The sequence below is a fragment of the Tachyglossus aculeatus genome, chromosome 1, assembly GCF_015852505.1.
Source record: "Tachyglossus aculeatus isolate mTacAcu1 chromosome 1, mTacAcu1.pri, whole genome shotgun sequence".
NCBI classification, from domain to species: domain Eukaryota; kingdom Metazoa; phylum Chordata; class Mammalia; order Monotremata; family Tachyglossidae; genus Tachyglossus; species Tachyglossus aculeatus.
In genome coordinates this window covers 112275628-112297040 of record NC_052066.1, presented here as the reverse complement: position 1 = coordinate 112297040, position 21413 = coordinate 112275628, and the positions used below count along the sequence as shown (strand labels likewise).

The 21413-nt window shown below is 41.0% G+C and overlaps 1 protein-coding gene across 3 annotated transcripts in view; it reads left to right on the top strand.

The window, feature by feature from the left end:
- Window positions 1–21413, top strand: part of VSNL1 (visinin like 1) — a 200943-nt gene that overhangs the window by 79988 nt on the left and 99542 nt on the right. The window lies entirely within an intron of this gene.

Genomic DNA, 21413 nt, shown 5'->3' with positions numbered 1-21413 from the left:
GAACGGACACAGTTCTAAGCTTAAATTCTTACTGATTTATGTCAGTTATGTCAAAAGAGGGCATGTTTCTGGTAGTTTAAAAATACATACGTGCTATGCCAAACTGCAGCTCTTTAAATGACAGTCCTAGACAATTGCCTAGAGTAAGATTTTACTAAGCAGTAAAAATGGTTTAAAATCATGTCAGAGGAACAAGAAACTAGAGCACCTGGTGAGAATGGTAGAAATGTGAATCAGTATTGTTTAGTTTTCTCCAAGGCTGGGTGCTGTATATTTCTTTGTCTGAACAGATGCCCGAGCTATATCTGGAATGCTTTCTCTCCACCTGCCCCACCTCATTTTTGTAGACATGCACATACGAGTTGATTCAGTAGTCAAAGGTTTACCATTTGAAGAAAATGTCGGAAATCTACATTTAGACTTTTTCAAAACTACTTATTTTAATTCTGTACTAGATGATAAAATGCAAATGGAAAGATCACACATGATGAAGTCATTGCGACTATTCTAGACCATGTAGGTTTTGCCCTTCTGTTGAGTTATTTTGGTTCTGGATTTGGCCTGGTGTCATGAAAATCAAATTGATGCTTTGTATTTGTAGTCTCCTGTGGAAGAAAAGACTGATATGTATCTGTTAACTTTTAAAAGATGTAAATGGAAAGCTATACGTGGTTTCCTTAGTGTTTCAATTAGATACGAACAATGTTATGGTTGAAAGAAGCCAGTTTTAATACTATAAATAGAGCTCTGATTCACTCAAACTATTAATAATCACAGTCTTCTAGACTGTGAGCCTGCTGTTGGGTAGGGACCGTCTCTATATGTTGCCAACTTGTACTTCCCAAGCGCTTAGTACAGTGCTCTGCACACAGTAAGCGCTCAATAAATACGATTGAATGAATGAATAATAATAATGATGGCATTTCTTAAGCACTTACTATGTGCCAAGTACTGTTCTAAGTGCTGAGGTAGATACAAGGATATCAGGTTGTCCCTCGTGGGGCTCACAGTCTTAATCCCCATTTTATAGATGAGGTAACTGAGGCCCTGGAGAAGTTAAGTGACTTGCACAAAGGCACACAGCTGACAAATGGTGGAGCCGGGATTAGAACCCACGACCTCTGACTACCAAGCACGTGCTCTTTCCACTAAGCCATGCTGTCTCTCTATTTGATTTGGAAAGTTTGATGTCTCTCTAAATCCATAGATTTCAAGGAAAAGTCCACTTTTGTACAGCCTCTTAAATTTAATGATAAACTATTCCGTAGGCTAAGTTATTATGTAGACTAAATTGATATTGTTTTGGTAGACATCTTTCTATACTGCCCAGTATATGAAATGTTTTGTGTGGGGCCTCACCATTGTTCTCCCGTCTCTTTATTTTTCTTGGTTTTCCTTTTCCCCTTCTTCTCCAGATATAAAAATCACAAGGATGAGAAGTTCTGTTCTGACCGTAGAGGGCTGAGACCATACTTTTGATTAATTGGCCTTAAAGATTATGGTGAAGTCCATATGGTAAAGTCCTCCTTTTGGCTGGGTCACTCTCTGATGGCCCTGGGAGAAGCAGTCTGGTTCAGTGAAAAGCTCAAAGAAATGCAGGAAACCAGAGTTTAAGCAAATCATCTTTGTGATCCAACACCCAAATTAAGGGATCTAGTTTCCTTTAGAAAAACCACATTATTAGGGGGAAATTAATCAATCATATTAAGTGCTTACGGTGTGCAGAGGACTGTACTAAGTGCTTGGAAGAGTACAACAAACAATATAACAGACACATTCCCGCTGTTGGGTAGGGACCGTCTCTATATGTTGCCAACTTGTACTTCCCAAGCGCTTAGTACAGTGCTGTGCACACAGTAAGCGCTCAATAAATATGATTAAATGAAGTCCCTGCCCACAGAGAGATTAATAGCCTAGCTACTCACCCTTTCTCTCTCTCTCTCTCTCTCTCTCTCACACACACACACACACACACACACACACACACACACACACACACACACACACACACATATTTCCCCCTCCCCCCCCATCATCATCAGTGGTATTTTTTGAGTGCTCACAGTGTGCATTCATTCATTCATTCAATCGTATTTATTGAGCGCTTTGTGCAGAGCACTGTACTAAACACTTGGGAAGTACAAGTTGGCAACATATAGAGACGTGCAGAGCATTGTAGTGTGGCTCAGTGGGAAGAGCGCGGGCTTGGGAGTCAGAGGTCATGGGTTCGAATCCCAGCTCTGCCACTTGTCAGCTGTGTGACCTTGGGCAAGCCACTTAACTTCTCTGTGCCTCAGATACCTCATCTGTAAAATGGGGATTAAGACTGTGAGCCCCACGTGGGACAACCTGATCACCTTCTATCCCTCCAGCGCTTAGGACAGTGCTTCACACATAGTAAGCGGTTAACAAATATCATCATTATTATTATTGTACTAAGCACTTGGGTGAGTACAATACAGTAGAGTTGGTAGACATGTTATTTGCCTACAATGAGCCTATAGTCTATAGGGGGAGGCAGATATTAAATAATTGTCCTTACTTCAGGATTCAAAGATGAAACTAATAAAGGATATTTAGTCAGAGTGCAAATGTTAGTAATAAGACCAATACGAATCCAATTTCCCTGACGTCTTAGGCAAGTCAGTACTGCCCTGTCTACATTATCCACAGTCAGACTATTAAGGAGTTATATACTAAATAAATTTGGTTAGAGCCTATTCTTCTCCATAGTTCCTTGGGGCAAGCTGGTCTTAGAATCAAAGATAGTTACTGTAATTTTAAGTAATTTTTCAGTACCCCAGTTAAATTGAGAAAATTAAAACAAGAATTCTGCAGAGGATCACCCTTAAATCTGTTGGGCTTAGTTTAGTCAACCAGGCTTTCATGTACAAGTGTCAGGAATGATTCTTCTGCTATACTTTCTCCTGGATAGTTCATCCCACTTAAAAGTGTTGTGCATAAATAATAAAGGATTTAGAGAAGGGTAGAGGGAAGCATTATTGAGATGGAGAATATCAGGATTTGAGAAGGCCCAGGAATTATTTAATAACTGTCATCAAGTATGTTTTTTCTTTGGGGAGAAAGCTAACCCCAATAAAAGGAAGTGCACTGAAATCCCCACTCTAGACTGCAGGCTCACTGTGGGCAGGGACTATGTCTACCAACTCTGTATCATGCTCTTCCAAGTGCTTAAGTACAGTGTTCTGCACATAGTAAAAGCTCAATAAATACCATTTATTGATTGACTGATTGAAATTACAAAGGGAGAGCTTTCAGTCAAATATAAGAATGCACTTCTTGACATGAACTCTGATAAAACACTAGACTGGCCTTCCGAAAAGGCTGTGGATTCTCCATTCCTAGAGATCTTTGAGAAAAAGTAAATTACCATTTGTTCTGACTGGAGGCTCTCTAAAATTTTAAGATTCTTTTGGGATTCCCAAAACCATGTCAGGACTAAAAATGAGGTTAACACAAGTACTTTTTGCCCAAGGGTGCTTGGTCCTGATCTAAAAGAGAAGCTGTGGGATGATGCCTCACCTTGTTTCCTTCTTCCCATTGAGGAAGGTGTGCATTGTGCCCTTGGGTGACCTTAGTAATGAGATTAGTGTTTATAATATCTGTTAATATGAAAAACTGTTCCCTCATTTCCTCTTCTGTTCAATGGGGCTGATTCTGCTGGCTTTCACAGGATTTGGTAAGAATAGACAATGGAGTGGCTATAACGTATTTTGAAAACATTTCACCCCAGTGACATTATTTTGTCATTTTGTCATTGTTTTCCTTAAATGCATAGTGTATTGAAACAAGAGCTTTGACCCACAGAGTCCACTTAATCCTACAAAAACCCCCTCAAAATTATGATGCCAAAAAGTAAATGGTATTTCTACAACAGAACACAAAAAGACACAAACAAAGGATTATAAATTTGCTTCTGGCCAGAGCAGGAAAAACATGACTTAAGGGAAACAAGTAAATATTAGAACAAAATGCTGTCCAGAATAGCAAAGGAAAATAACAGAATCCTGGGGACTGGACTGTTAAAGTTTTCACTTTAATCACAAAGTGTGTGTGTGTGTGTGTGTGTGTGTGTGTGTGGCTGTTGGCTTTTGAATTTAATAATAATAATGATAATTATAGTATTCGTTGAGTGCTTACTGTGTGCCAGGCACTGTCTATTCATTTTATTTTGTTAATATTTTTTGTTTTGTTTTCTGTCTCCCCCTTCTAGACTGTGAGCCCACTGTTGAGTAGGGACCGTCTCTATATGTTGCCAACTTGTATCGCTTAGTACAGTGCTCTACACAGAGTAAGCACTCAATAAATACGATTAATTGATTGGGGTGGATACAAGCAAATCAGGTTGGATACAGTCCCTGTCCCATATGGGGTTCACAGTCTCAATCCTCATTTTACTGATGAGGTAACTGAGGCCCAGAGAAGTGAAGTGACTTGCCCAGAGTCACACAGCAGACAAGTGGTGGAGCTGGGTTTTGGGGAGTGAGGAAGATCCATCCGGGAAGGTGTGTGAGTGAGTGGACAGAGGAGAGAGAACAAGATATAGTTAGAAGGTTAACTTGGGAGGAATGAAGAAAGCATAGCAGGTGAAGAGAACAGATATGGGCTGAGCACTTACTATGTGCAGAGCACTGTACTAAGTGCTTGGGAAGTACAAATTGGCAACATATAGAGACAGTCCCTACCCAACAGTGGGCTCACAGTCTAAAAAGGGGAGACAGAACAAAACCAAACATACTAACAAAATAAAATAAATAGAATAGATATGTACAAGTAAAATAAATAAATAAATAAATAGAGTAATAAACATGTACAAACATATATACATATATACAGGTGCTGTGGGGAAGGGAAGGAGGTAAGATGGGGGGGTGGAGAGGGGGACGAGGGGGAGAGGAAGGAAGGGGCTCAGTCTGGGAAGGCCTCCTGGAGGAGGTGAGCTCTCAGTAGGGCCTTGAAGGGAGGAAGAGAGCTAGCTTGCCGGATGGGCAGAGGGAGGGCATTCCAGGCCCCGGGGATGATGTGGGCTGGGGGTCACTTGGAAGAGTACAGTATATCAGAGTTGGTAGATACGTGCCCTACCCAAAATGAGCTTACACTCTAAGGCGGGGAGGCAGACATTAGTATAACTAGATAAATTTTGGAGGTGTGAATAAGTGCTGTGGGCACTTAGTCTAATCACTATATAAGCAGAGTTATACCAAAGGGTTAGCTCTTTGAGTAGAGAGGAAGGAGTAGATCCAGAAGATATTGTGTAGGAAGAATTGACAGGATTTGGCAAGGTTGAGAGGAAAGTGAGGAGTCAGGTTAAATGCTTGAGTTGTGCGCTTCTGTGGGCTTTTAGACTGTGAGCCCACTGTTGGGTAGGGACTGTCTCTATAGTTGCCAACTTGTACTTCCCAAGCACTTAGTACAGTGCTCTGCACACAGTAAGCGCTCAACTACGATTGATTGATTGGGACAGGGATGATGGGGATATGTTTGAAAGAGGAAAATTATGAGGAGTATATTTAGATGAGAGATTAGGGCTAGAGAAGTAGAATTGGGAGGTATCGACCTACAATTGGTAGATGATGCCCATGTGAGTGAATGAATTCCTTTGAGGAATTGGGTATAATCAATCAGTCAGTGGTATTTATTGAATTATAAAATGTGGACCAATATCAAAGTAGGTTTTTGCTTTGATTGAAAGCTTAACTATGCCTTTATGTTATTGGCCTTGACTAAATTATAATAAAGAAATTTGTACATTTTCCTGCTCATTATAATACCGATGCACTTTCAAGTCCAAGATAGTAATAGATATTGTGATTTAAATATTTCAAACTTATGTGTTCCATCATTTAATTGCAAAGAAGTGAACTAGACTCCTAAGGATATTCTTAGTGTCCAGTCTAGATGGTGTACAATATAAATTACATTTTCTAAGTTCCACTCATTTGAAAGGTCAAGCACTCGGTTACTATGGTTAAGAGATTCATATACTTCTCAGTCTTTACAGAGTAAACCTTTGTTTAAAATGAAAAAGGTTTAGCTTTGAGGGAACATTTGAAATGAAGTAAGTAATGAGGCATTTTATTGCGTCAACTGAAATATTCCAACATGATAAAATCCATAACCTGTGAATGTTAATAAATATCATTTATATTCTGTTATACTTTGTATCAATTGTTAATAAACACACTCAAACTATATGGTCTATGTTGCTGAAAGTTTAAATTTTCTCTCAAAGGTAATTTGTTAGCTCAGCCACTCTTATTAGCCTCTGGTTGTTGAATTCAAACTACCTCAAGCTGACTGACTAGCAAAACGTCATATAAGAGTTGAAGTCTTTTCTCAGTGGGTTGAGGTGAGTCCTCTAAATTTCAAACGAGCAAAGATAATACCCAGTCTTTGCCAGAAGATGGGCATTTTTCAACAACTGTTACCCACTTTAATGAAGTGAAATTTCATTGGCATATGACGAGAAAATGGGACCAAGAATTACAGCTGAATACTTTTAGTCCCGGGGTCATCGGGGCAATAGGGCAAGGGACTGCGGAGCCTTGTTGCTCCAGCCATGCTCTAGTCAAATCCCATTGTTGAGAAGAAGGCTTCTGAAGACTTCATGTTTCTTCTCCCTTTTCCTTACCCTAAGTGCTGTAGAGATCTCATCAGGTGCCAGGAATGCAAGGCCTAAAAGATGCTCCCTCACCTTTGCTTCCTCAGTGGAAAGAGCCCATACCTTGGAGTCAGAGGATCTGGGTTCTAATCTTGTCATTTGCCTGCTGTGGGTCATAAGGCAAGTCGTTTAAATTTTCTGTGCTCATAATCTGTAAAATGAGGACTCAATACCTGTTCTCCCTCCTACTTAAATTGTAAGCTCCTTGTGGGACAGAAACAGATGCCTTAACTGAACAGGTACTCTGTGTGGGACAGGTGCCTTCACTGATTAAGTTGCATCTTCCTCAGCTAATAATTATAGCTAATAATAGCTACCTTCACTGATTAAATTGTATCTACCTCAGCACTTAGTAATAAAAGCTAATAATAGTGATAATGGTACTTGTTAAGCACATACTATATGCCAGGCACTGTTCTAAGCTCTGGGATAGATCCAAGTTAATCAGGTTGGACACAGTCCATGTCCCACATGGGGCTTACACTCTTAATCCCATTTTTTACACATGAGATAACTGAACTACAGAGAAGTAAAATGACTTGCCCAAGGTCACACAGCAGACATGTGGCAGAGCTGGGATTAGAACCCAGGTCCTTCTGACTCCCGTGCACCTGCTCTGTCCACCAAGCTACACTGTTTCAATGCTTGGTACATCGTAAGCCACAATTAGCCACAATTATCAATCAGTTATTATTGAGCACCTACTGTGTGTAGAGCACTGTACTAAAAGTGCTCGGGAAAGTACAGTTCAACAGAGTTGTTAGACTTGTTCCCTGTCCACAACATCATCATTATTCTTATTAACAGTAGTAGTAGTGATTGTAGTAGTAGTACTAGCAGTATGGAGGCCTTGCACGTTCCCTAGAGTATTGTAGAGTTGCAATTTAGGATTCTTTGTTTTTGGCCTGAAGTTGAGAAGCTTCTGCTATATAGTGATGTCACTTGGACTAATAGAATGTGCATTGGAGTGTTATATGGTACTCAGTTATGACTAAAAAAGTGTCATGGGACTACTAAAAAAATGTAAAAGTTATTTGTACAAAAACATTTTTGTGGGAGGATAATCTGAAATTTGGAAGGTGTAGATTGGGGGCTCGCAAAGTTTTTCACCTTTTCTGTTATATGACATCAACTATCGTAACATTCCTCCAGTGACTTTGGAAGGAAGTAGAAGAAATTTTCTAATCCTTCCATCGTAACTGAGGACAGATCAACACTGATTTTGTAGCTTTCCAGGTTGAAACAACACACTCTATTCCCTCTATTCCCCCTGAGCCTGTACTAGGGGAAATGACATCAGTCATAATCCAAATGTTTAGGAAAGGAGTCAGAATGGCAGCAACAACCCAGACTGAGTGGATCCAAGACAGTGACAAGATTAAGGTAGTTTCCCCTTAGTAGTGAAAAGTTTACCCTGGTTCTTGATAAGAGCTAAACCAAAACGAGTGGTTGATTGAATGAAACATGAGGCTGTGAGATGGAGTCCTGTTCCTTTGGGAGTATCTGGGAGTATTTGGGGTTCACCTTGTAACCTCCCCAGCGCTTAGAACAGTGCTTTGCACATAGTAAGCGCTTAATAAATGCCATTATTATTATTATTATTATTATTGTTATTATTATTATTATCAGCCTGGGAGGGGCTTTTTCTCCCTTTGCAGGTGGAGCGGATCCTTCTACACTGCTGACTATTTTAAAAAAAGGAAGCCACTCGTATCCCTCTGTACCCCTCTCTCCCTGAGACCTATATAAAGGGCCAAGAAACCCAGGCAACTGTGTCAGATGCAGGTCTCCACCACCCATTTGATCTCTTCAGCCACCATTCCCCTTGACATCAGGCCCAATCCAGCCCAATCCATGGTGGCTGGGTGAGGATGAGCAGCAGCACGAGACCTTCTGAACCGCTGCAACTTCGGGGTTGAAGGTGTTTTGGACTGTGAGCCCACTGTTGGGTAGGGACTGTCTCTATATGTTGCCAACTTGTACTTCCCAAGCACTTAGTACAGTGCTCTGCACACAGTAAGCGCTCAATAAATACGACTGATTGATTTTGGGTAGTGGCTCTTGTGTCCGTTGGGCTCTACACAGCTTGGGAGCTGAGGAGCTTGAAGCTGCTTCTGTAGCCTAAATGAAAAGCACCGTGGCCTAGTGGATAGAACACGGGTCTGGAAATCAGAACAACTGGGATTCTAAAGCTGGCTCCACTACTCTTGTGCTATGTGACCTTGGGCAAATCACTTCTCTGTACCTCAGTTACCTCATCTGTAAAATGGGAATTAGGACCCCGAGCCTCATGTGGGACATGGACTGTGTCCAACCTGATGATCATGTATCTATGCCAGTGTTTAGTACTGTGCCTATCACGTAGCCAGTGCTTAACAAATACCTTATAGAAAACAAACAAAGCAAAAGCATTCTTGAGCACCTACCTACTTAATTTTGTCCTGGTCTTTTTATTTTATTTTTTTTAATTATTGCTTCAATCACTCAATTAGTGGTATTTATTGAGCACTTAATGAATCAATCAATCAATCGTATTTATTGAGCGCTTACTGTGTGCAGAGCACTGTACTAAATGCTTGGGAAGTACAAGTTGGCAACATATACAGTCCCTACCCAACAGTGGGCTCACAGTCTAAAAGGGGGAGACAGAGAACAAAACCAAACATACTAACAAAATAAAATAAATAGAATAGATGTGTACAAGTAAAATAAATAGAGTAATAAATATGTACAAACATATATACATCTATACTTATAATTATGTGCAGAGCACTGTACTAAACACTTGGGAGAATACAGTGCAACAGAATTAATGGACATGTCTCTTGCCTATAGCAAACTTACATTCTGGTGGCGGGGGGACAGCCATTAATATAAATAATTTGTAATACATAAAGATACGTGCATAAGTGCTGTGGGTTTGGGGGTGGGGTGAATATCAAATGTCCAAAGGTCATTTTTCACCTACTTTTCTGTGCCTGTCATCCACTTCCCCCCAGGTTCCTAAATTCTAAGTCCCTTGTGGGCTGGGAGGCCATGTCTAATTCTTATCCTTGAACTTTTTCCTAGTGTTTAGTATGGTACTTTTCAAGAAGTAGGTGTTTATTTGCTAGAACTAATACTACTAATCAGAGGCATCCTATCAGTTCACAGAAGTAAAAGCAGTTTTCTTCAAACTTTCTGAAAGCTCAAAGTGTCCATTAGTTCTGTTACCACGGATGCTGTTCCTATTGGTTATTTACAGCAGTGCCATGCAATCTGCTTGGATTAACAAATGTCAAATATGGGACAAAATTGCACGTTTACCAAGTACCTAATGTGAGAATTCTCAATGAGATTTGAACGTTGCATAAGCAGTTTCTTATTGTTTCATAAAGTTATAGTTGACATTTACATGAAGTCTTTATCTTTGCTATCTGAGAATTTCTAGTAGCCTTGAAAAACAATCTTATTTTTTCGAGTAAATTTCTTTTTTTCTTAAAGCTCATGCGCATGGCCTGTGTTCAACAACAATCGTATTGATTGCTGTGTTGTGATGACAAATTGGAATTGAGGATTTGCCTGTCTAATTGCATATTCAGGCACACAAAAACAATATTAAATGCACATTTAAAACTGGCAGAGGGATGGTAATTGAGTTAAGAAAATGCACTACACATAAAGTAAAAGGAAAATTGTAGATTCTGTAATTTGGAGGCCTTTAGCATCTTTACTATGAAAACAAAATCCTGCCAATTGTGGGCTAGCTATCTCTTCCATGAATGAATATATTGCATTACTAAGGCAGCTCATGAAATAGATTGTCTTCTGAAACTAAGACAAAGAAGCAGACCAGCCACCTTTATCAGCAGTGCATTCTTAATTTTGAAGGTTGCTTTTTACACTTTATATTTATGCCTTTACCTTTTCAGACTTCAGAACTATTGAGAAGATGTTATTTTTGACGATTTTACAAAATCTCAGGACCACTTATCACTTGGTATTTGTCACCGTCATCACTATTATATCCAGGAAACTAATGGGAAAAGTTACAGAGGACCATTTTGAAAACTGCCGTTGTTCCATCGTGCTTAACAAATACCACAGTTATTATTGTCTTTAATAATAATGCCTGGGTGTTTATTGCATGTTAATTTTCATTCATTCAGTCTTACTTATTGAGCATTTTCATTCAGTCTTATTTATTGAGCATTTACTGTGCACAAAACACTGCACTAAGCTCTTGGGAGAGTACACTACAACCCAAACAGACACATTCCCTGCCTACAGTGAGCTCACAGTCTAGAGGGGGAGACAGACATTAATATACATAAATAAATTACAGATCGATCCTTATGTGCTGTGGCAGTGGGAGGTAGGGTGAATAAAGGGAGCGAGTCAGGGCGACGCAGAAAGGAGTGGGAGAAGAGAGGAGGGCTTAGTCAGGGAAGGTGTCTTGGAGGAGATGTGCCTTCAATAATTTGGGGGGAGTCAGAGTAACGTAGTGGAAAGAACATAAGATCCAGGAATCAGGTGACATTGGCTCTGTAACAGGTCTGCTGTGTGACCTTAGGCAAGGCATTTACTGTGGCCTCAGTTTCCTCATCTGTAAAGTGGTGCCAAACCCCCTTTGGGATGGAGACTGTGTCAGATCTGATAACCATATTACCTATCCCAGTGCTTAGCACATAGTAAGTACTTAATAAATGCCATAATTGTAAAGTAAATGCTAGTTATAAAATCGATCAATCAATCAATCGCATTTATTGAGCGCTTACTGTGTGCAGAGCACTGTACTAAGCGCTTGGGAAGTACAAGATGGCAACATACAGAGACAGTCCCTACCCAACAGCGGGCTCACAGTCTAAAAGGGGGAGACAGAGAACAAAACCAAACATCCTAACAAAATAAAATAAGTAGAATAGATACGTACAAGTAAAATAAATAGAGTAATAAATATGTACAGACATATATACATATATACAGGTGCTGTGGGGAAGGGAAGGAGGTAAAATGAGGGGGATAGAGAGGGGGACGAGGGGGAGAGGAAGGAAGGGGCTCAGTCTGGGAAGGCCTCCTGGAGAAGGTGAGCTCTCAGTAGGGCCTTGAAATGCTTAACAATAATAAGTGCTTAACAAATAAGCACTAAAAATTCAGAGTATATCCATTGCCACAGATAGGATTGGTTATTATTTTTCCCATTTTACAAATAGGTTCTGTCAGGCTTGATAGAGATTTATAATCTCTTGATCTACAGAGCAAGATGTTAGACCTATTTTTACTAGCTGGTGTAGTCACTATATTAATCTGGACTATCAGTATTAGTGATGTAATGGGTCTTGTAATTTTTTTTAAAAATCACTTTTATTCTGGGGGCCATTACCAAATTTATTAAATTAAAGGTGCAATTTATGCTTTCCAGTAAATCAAAATATCTACTGACAAATTTCCATCACCACATTCTTAAATTTCTAAAAACTTGACATTCATATTCCTTTAACATGCCATCCATTTTAACAGTAGGAAGTGTTCTGTTCATGAAATTCAGTCGAAATTTAATCAGATAAAAATGTTATATGTAATCACAAAGTTAGAATTGATAATCATGTAATAATTATGTACCTATTCAAAGTAAAAGTGTTAAAAAAATTATGAAGTGTTCTGAAAGACTATCTTGGCCCTCTAACAGGACAACTTGTCTCCTCAGAGAGGATTGTTTGTAAACCACTGTTCTGGCATGGTGGCATACTTGGGGAGAAAGCCGTTTTGCTTAGTGGATATAGAGCACAGGCTTAGGAGTCTGAAGGAACTGGGTTCTAATCCTGACTCTGCCACCTGCCTGCTTTGTGACCTAGGGCAAGTCACTTCATTTCTGTATGCCTCAGCTCATCTGTAAAAAAAAGGAGATTAAGATCCTGAGCCTCATGTGGGACAGGGGCAGTGCCCAACCCAATTTGCTTGTATCCACCCCAGTGCTCAGCTAAAAATAATAATAATAATGGTATTTGTGAAATGCTTCCTATGTGCCAGGCACTGTACTAAGTGCACATAGCAAGAGCTTAACAAATGCCATTATTGTAATTATTTCCATCTATTATTTTTAAAGTTAAAGTTTCTTCTTTAAAGTTTTTCCCCCACAGATTTTTCCTGAGACAATGTTTATGCAAGGGTCTTTTCCCAGATGCAACTTTTAACTTTACAACAAAACTAATTAAGAGCTCTTTCCTGCTCTTGCCATTTCTCCCCTTTCTCAGAGATGATGGAGAATGAATGTTAGTGCTCCCCTCCTAGCAATGCATTGGCTTTGCAATTAATCTTCCGTTTGTGTTTTAAGTACGAGATGCTGAAAGCAGAGTACTTATGAAGAGTGTTAATGTAAATTAATTTTATGTAAGGGAACAAAACTGAAATTTTATAATTTACTAGAATATTTCAACCAAGTGATCAATCAGTGGTATTTATTGAGCACTGGCTGCTTTGCAGAGCACCATCAGATTTACTGGAAATTTCACCTCCCTAAAAAAACAAAAGTGAACTCAAGATCTTGAGACTTGAAGCTATTTTCAGGGTTGTGTCTCAAATCTCATTGGTGATGAACACCTCTGAAGGTTACTGAAAAGGAATGCCTATTCTTGTGTGTTGTTATTTCAACTGCTAGAAGTCTTTTCAACTTATTTAGAATGGGCTGAAGAAAGGCTGCTCCGCACCTTTCATTTGGCCAGCAGTCAGTCAGTCTATTTATTGAGCACTTACCGTGTGCAAGCAATGTACTGAGAGTTTGGGAGAGTACAGTATAACAATTAAACAGCAAGCCTAGGCACAGGATTTAAAATGTGATACAAAATAAAATGCTTCTAGAGTTATACTCAAAAAAAATGCGTATAAAGTTTCATGGTGGAAAAACTTCGTAAGCAATTTTGGCTGTTACACTGCCTTCTAATGGAAGCATCCTCCACATATGTGTGTTCTCCCCAAAGGGAGATGATAATGTGAGAGTCATAGCTGCTTTTATTTAAGAGCTTTGATACTTTTAGCACTGAAGACATCTCAGTTAACACTTTTGGCAGTGATATGAGAATCAGTTATTGAATTCTTAACTCTGTCAATGGATTGTACTCCTTAATTAACTGAGTCATTTTCAGAAAAGCCTTGGCTTTCTTTCAATCAATTAATTAGTAGCGCTTATTGAAATGTTATTCTATGCAAACTGTGGTACTAAATGCTTGGGAGAGTAAGATAGAGTTAGTAGACATGATCCTTGCCCTCAAGTAGTTTACAGTCTAGCTGGGAGACGGGGCCCCTAAATAAGTACATGATAATAATAATAATGATTATGGTACTTGTTAGTAATAATAATAATAATGATGGCATTTATTAAGTGCTTACTATGTGCAACCGTTCTAAGTGCAGGGGAGGTTACAAGGTGATATGGTTGTCCCACGGGGACAGTCTTCATTCCCATTTTACAGATGAGGTAACTGAGGCACAGAGAAGTTAAGTGACTTGCCCAAAGTCACACAGCTGACAATTGGTGGAGCCGGGATTTGAACCCATGACCTAGTACTGTTCTAAGCGCTGGAGTAGATACAAGTTAAGCAGGTTGGACACAGTCCCTGTCCCACGTAGGACTCACACTCTTAATCTCCATTTTACAGTTGAGGTAACTAAGGCCCAGAGAAGTTAAAGTGACTCACCCAGGGTCACACAGCAGATATGTGGTAGAGGTAGGATTAGAACCCGTGTCCGTTTGACTCCGAGGCCCCTGCTCTATCCACTAACCAACTCCCAGGCCCCATGGTCTATCCACTATGCCATGCTGAAGGAAATAATAGTGTTTAAAGATATGAATATAGGTTCTGTGATCAGTTAGGAAGTGAGGAGTTAAGTGCATAGGTGACACAGTAACGATATATTTAAGTGCTTACTATGTGTGAAGCACTGTACTAAATGCTGGGGTTGATACAAGCCAGTCAGGTTGGATACACTCCCTGTTCTCTATGGGGCTCACAGTCTAAATAGGAGGGAGAAGAGTGAGCGGGACAGGGAGGGCTCCTGGAGTTGTGATTTTTAAAGGGTTTCGAATATCGGAAAATTAGTAGTCTGATGGATATAAATGGGGAGGAAGTCCAGCTAGGAGGACATGAACTAGAGTTTGACAATGTGAGAGATGAGAGTGAGGAACAGGGAGTAAGTTGGAGAGAAGTGAAGTAGGCAAACTAGGGTATACTGGGGAAGAGAGCTGATTTAATGCCTTAAATCCAGTGGTTAGCAGATATGCTTTCTTGCTTTGACAAAGGAATGGGCAACCATTGGAGGATTTTAAAGTATGGGAAGAGGTGTGCAGAATGAAGGTCTCACTAAATAAATCTAAATTCTTGTGAAGATGAGGCATCCCAAAACCTCAGATTTATTTTTTTTCAAGGAGCAAATAATGCTAATTGAATCATACCTTTGCGATTATAAGATTCCTGAGGATTACATGATAAAGCATTAAAATTTAGTCTTGATCCAGTAGTCTACAGAAGCTGTTATAACCATCTCTCTTTAAAAATATATAAGGAAACCAAGTAATCAATGTCTTTTTCTTAGAATTGGCAGTGAGCAGTGTGTTTTTTTTTAAGCCAAGGAGTATATATGTTTGATATTTTTATGTATGTGGAGGTTCACTGAGCCAAACAACAGAATAGGGTCAAATACCCAATTTTCTTATCCCAGGGGTTTCCTGCGGCTGATCTGTGACCTTCTTAACCTTGGTAGACTTCAGGATTCTTAGTTTAGGGACCAGAATTGTAATTGAGCAAGTGAAAGTATGTAAAAAAAAATAAATATAGTGGACATTGTAGAATGTTCTTTGAGAATTAATAGTAATTATCCTTCAGTGAAAAATATAAATACATGAACTTTTAAGTCTACGGGTCTTTTTCATAAAGAAATTATATGGACAATTAAATCTCTGTGCTATTCCTTTTTCTTGAACATCTGGATAATTCATCCTGGCCATACCTCATGGGCGTGAAATGTAAGATGTTAGCCAAAGGTTATTTTTAGGTCCTGGTTATTTTTATTTGAACCCCCCTCCCCCTTCGTAGCCAACAGACCACCACTCTCCCCATCTTCAAAACCCTACTAAAATCATATTTTCTCTGAGACCCTCCCTAAGTCCTCACATGCCACATTCATATTCGCTCCCTACTTCATTGCCTATGCACGTAGATCTATACTCTTTAAGCACCTGGATATGAGCATAAATGCTGTAGGGCTGGGGGTGGGGTGAATATCAATCTGTAATTTATTTTAATGTCCATCTCCTCTAGTCTGTAAGTGTTTTGTGGTCAGGGTTTGTGTTCCGACCGCTCTGATTGCTTGAATAGGTTGTAAATGCCATTTACCTCCACATTTGAGTAAGAAAATTTTTCTCTGTAATTTTTGTAGAATGATTTATCTTTCTAATGATCTGAAATGTATTTATATAATCCTTCAGCGTAAAGCAATCAGTTTTTTAGATAATTGGAGTACATATAAAATCTATCTGTATGCATAAGAAAGAAGGGAAGAAATGTGTGGAGGGAAAGGTCATGAAGCTATTTCTGTATCAATTGCTCTCTGACACACATGCAAACCCCCCACCCCACCGCTCCTTTAATCCCCACATATAAAGATTTCTTTGGATCTAACCTATAAAATGATAAAATTGGAATGTACATGTTTTAGACCTTGGGGCTTTACATCAAGGCAAAAACCACTGATTCCTCACTTGCGAGCCATCTTTATTTAATGAAGTGCCGAGGCTAAGATTTTTATGTTAGAAAAAATGATGTCATCCAACAGATCTCCTAACAGTAAATTGTCAGGAAAATAGCATATGAACTGGAGCATTGTAAATGTACCTGCCCAACTGAATGTTCATCCTAGACAAGTTTAAGTGTAGGATTCACATTCTGAATTGCTAAAGATGTTTAAACCCCATTTGGGAGGGCGACTGCATGCTACCTTGGACATACCTTTCTGCCAGTGCTGCTTCTTCAGCCTGGAAGAGGTCGTTCTTCAAATGATTGAAGTTAAGCTCTCCTTATTTATGTGTGACACCTTATGTAAATTTTATGACTCCTTGAGGACCAAATTTTGCTCCTTTAATTGGCAGTCAGCACTAGGGATTGTTGGGAGAAACATAAGCCTTACAAACATAAACCAATTGTGAAGTTGCACACCTATACTTTTTTTCCTCCAACTGTGAATCATTTAAATAGTGTAAACATCAACAGGTGTTCAAGTTTGTGAAGGTGGCCCTGGGGAGGTTGGCCTGGTCTGTACTTAGATCTAGGTTTTGGGCAGAATTTGCCAAGAGGTGACTGATATTCATTCCTTCAGGCGTATTTATTGAGTGCCTACTTTGGGCAGAGCACTGTACTAAGCACTTGGGAGTACAGTACAACAAAAGCAGACACATTCCCTGTCCCCCACAGGCTTACAGTCTAGAGTGGGGGAGATAGACAATCAAGACTGTGAGCCTGTTGTTGGTTAGGGATTGTCTCTGTCTGTTGCCAAATTCAAAGTGCTTGGTACAGTGCTCTGCACACAGTAAGCGCTCAATAAATACGGTTGACTGAATGAATGAATACAAATAAATAAATTACAGATAGGTACATAAGTGCTGTGGGGCTGGGCGGGTGAATATGCATTTGCCCACACCTGTTGGTGACTTGCTTGAACTCCCTTGGTTGCGATCCTGAGTTTGGCAGTTTGTTAGGGGGCTTTGACCCATGACCCAGTTGCGGCTGGATAGAGGGATGGGGTGCTAGGACCTGTGGGTTTCTTCCCTACAGTGGCGCCTTGCCCTGCAAAGGAACGTGCCGGGGCTGCAGATTGTAGCTGCCTGGGGACCACGGGAGTGTGAGCTGAAGGTCAAGTTTAACATTCCACTAGCAGGGAATGATTATCTATTCACACAGTGGTTCTTCGGTGAAATTAATAGGAGCACTACAGTCTATTCAGGTTTTATTTTATTTTATTTTATTTTATTTTATTTTATTTTATTTTATTTTATTTATTTTATTTTATTTTATTTTATTTTATTTTATTTTATTTTATTTTATCCTCAGAGGAACTCTCCTCCCTCCTCTCAAGTGCTACTCCGGCCACCTGTGCTTCTGACCCCATTCCCTCTCATCTTATGAAATCTCTCGCTCCATCCCTTCTCCCCTCCTTAACTTCCATCTTCAACCGCTCACTCTCCACTGGTTCCTTCCCCTCTGCCTTCAAACATGCCCATGTCTCTCCCATCCTAAAAAAACCCTCTCTTGACCCCACCTCACCTTCTAGTTATCGTCCCATATCCCTCCTACCATTCCTTTCCAAACTCCTTGAACGAGTTGTCTACACGCGCTGCCTAGAATTCCTCAACAACAACTCTCTCCTCGACCCCCTCCAGTCTGGCTTCCGTCCCCTTCATTCCACGGAAACTGCGCTCTCAAAGGTCACCAATGACCTCCTGCTTGCCAAATCCAACGGCTCATACTCTGTCCTAATCCTCCTCGACCTCTCAGCTGCCTTTGACACTGTGGACCACCCCCTTCTCCTCAACACGTTATCTGACCTTGGCTTCACAGACTCCGTCCTCTCCTGGTTCTCCTCTTATCTCTCCGGTCGTTCTTTCTCAGTCTCTTTTGCAGGCTCCTCCTCCCCCTCCCATCCTCTTACTGTGGGAGTTCCCCAAGGTTCAGTGCTTGGTCCCCTTCTGTTCTCAATCTACACTCACTCCCTTGGTGACCTCATTCGCTCCCACGGCTTCAACTATCACCTCTACGCTGATGACACCCAGATCTACATCTCTGCCCCTGCTCTCTCCCCCTCCCTCCAGGCTCGCATCTCCTCCTGCCTTCAGGACATCTCCATCTGGATGTCCGCCCGCCACCTAAAGCTCAACATGTCGAAGACTGAGCTCCTTGTCTTCCCTCCCAAACCTTGTCCTCTCCCTGACTTTCCCATCTCTGTTGACGGCACTACCATCCTTCCCGTCTCACAAGCCCGCAACCTTGGTGTCATCCTCGACTCCGCTCTCTCATTCACCCCTCACATCCAAGCCGTCACCAAAACCTGCCGGTCTCAGCTCCGCAACATTGCCAAGATCCGCCCTTTCCTCTCCATCCAAACCGCTACCCTGCTAATTCAAGCTCTCATCCTATCCCGTCTGGACTACTGCACTAGCCTTCTCTCTGATCTCCCATCCTCGTGTCTCTCTCCACTTCAATCCATACTTCATGCTGCTGCCCGGATTATCTTTGTCCAGAAACGCTCTGGACATATCACTCCCCTCCTCAAAAACCTCCAATGGCTACCGATCAATCTGCGCATCAGGCAGAAACTCCTCACCCTGGGCTTCAAGGCTCTCCATCACCTCGCCCCCTCCTACCTCACCTCCCTTCTCTCCTTCTACTGCCCAGCCCGCACCCTCCGCTCCTCCACCACTAATCTCCTCACTGTACCTCGCTCTCGCCTGTCCCGCCATCGACCCCCGGCCCACGTCATCCCCCGGGCCTGGAATGCCCTCCCTCTGCCCATCCGCCAAGCTAGCTCTCTTCCTCCCTTCAAGGCCCTGCTGAGAGCTCACCTCCTCCAGGAGGCCTTCCCAGATTGAGCCCCTTCTTTCCTCTCCCCCCTCGTCCCCCTCTCCATCCCCCCGCCTTACCGCCTTCCCCTCCCCACAGCACCTGTATATATGTATATATGGTTGTACATATTTATTACTCTGTTTATTTATTTATTTATTTATTTTACTTGTACATTTCTATCCTACTTATTTTATTTTGTTGGTATGTTTGGTTCTGTTCTCTGTCTCCCCCTTTTAGACTGTGAGCCCACTATCGGGTAGGGACTGTCTCTATGTGATGCCAATTTGTACTTCCCAAGTGCTTAGTACAGTGCTCTGCACATAGTAAGCGCTCAATAAATACGATTGATTGATTGATTGATTGATTTTATTTTGACACTTAAAGCAGCACATTCAAGTGAAAAGAACATGGGGATGAAAGTCAGGACACCTGTAGGTTCTGATCCCAAGTTTTGCCACTGACAGACTGTGCGCACTTGGAAAAGTCACTTAACCTCTCTGTACCTCGGTTTTATCATCTGAGATATGTAGATAAGCTACCTCCCATTTAGACTGTGAGCCTCATGTGGGACTGGAGCTGTGTCTATACTGATTTTTCTAGTATGCACTCTAATGCTTAGCCCAGTGCTTGGAACGTGGTAAGTGTGGATTAAATGCAATAATTCATTAATATAGAGGGTTGAGTCAGTGCATTTCGAAATGTGTAAAAGAAAACTGTGACTGATAATGGAATACTCTGAAATCAAACTTCACAGTACTATTCTCTTATAGGAATTTTGGAATTTATTATCCTTCAGTAGGACTAACATCAGAGAAGTTGAATCCATTTCAAAAAAAGACATGAATATGTAACCTGGACATCTCTATAGCTTGCGTAAAATTCTGGTTCTGGTCAGTATAATGTCATAGTAAACCAAAGAAAAGAGAACTAATACCTTCATTTCTGCTACAACACGTGTTTTCATGATGAATGTTAGGTAGAACTGAATAGGAGACCCTTCTTCCTACAATGCAGATCATCGTGGATATTCATTCATTCAGTCGTATTTATTGAGCAATTACTGTGTGCACAGCACTGTACAAAAAGCTTGGAAAGTACAATTCGGCAACAGATAGAGACAATCCCTACCCAACAACGGGCTCACAGTCTAGAAGGGGGAGGCAGACAACAAAACAAAACAAGTAAACAGGCATCAAAATAGATAAATAGAATTTTAGATTTATACTCATCATTAATAAAATAAATAGAATATGTACTAATATACACTAGTGCTGTGGGGTGGGGAAGGGGGTAGAGCAGAGGGAGGGAGTAGTGGCGATGGGGAGGAGAGCAGAGGAAAAGGGGGGCTCAGTCTGGGAAGGCCTCCTGGAGGAGGTGAGCTCTCAGTAGGAATTTGAAGGGGGAAGAGAGCTAGTTTGGCGGATGCGAGGAGGGAGGGCATTCCAGGCCAAGAGGTAGGACGAGGGCTCGAGGTCGACAGTGAGATAGGCGAGAATGAGGCATAGTGAGGAGGTTAGCGGCAGAAGAGCAGAGTGTGTGGGATGGACTGTAGAAGGAGAGAAGGGACGTGAGATGTGGGGGTGGGTGATGGAGAGCTTTGAAGCCAATAGTGAGGAGTTTTTGCTTCATGCGAAGGTTGTTAGGCAACCACTGGAAATTTTTAAAGGGCGGGGAGGGTATGTGCCCAGAGAGTTTCTGTAGGAAGATACTCCAGGCAGCAGAGTGAGGTATAGAGTGAAGTGGGAAGAGACACGCGGTTAGGAGATCAGAAAGGATGCTGATGTAATAATCCAGTCGGGATTTGATGAGAGATTGTATCAACAAGGTAGTGGTTTGGATGGAGAGGAAAGGGAGCAGTTTGGTGATGTTGTGAAGGTAAGATTGGCAGGTTTTGGTGACGGATTGGATTCATTCATTCAGTCGTATTTATTGAGCACTTACTGTGTGCAGAGCACTGTACTAAGCGCTTGGGAAGTACAAGTTGGCAACATATAGAGACAGTCCTTACCCAACAACAGGCTCACAGTCTACAATGGGGAGACAGACAACAAAACAAAACATGTGGACAGGTGTAAAGTCGTCAGAACAAATAGATTTAAAGCTAAATGCACATCATTAACGAAATAAATAGAATAGTCAATATG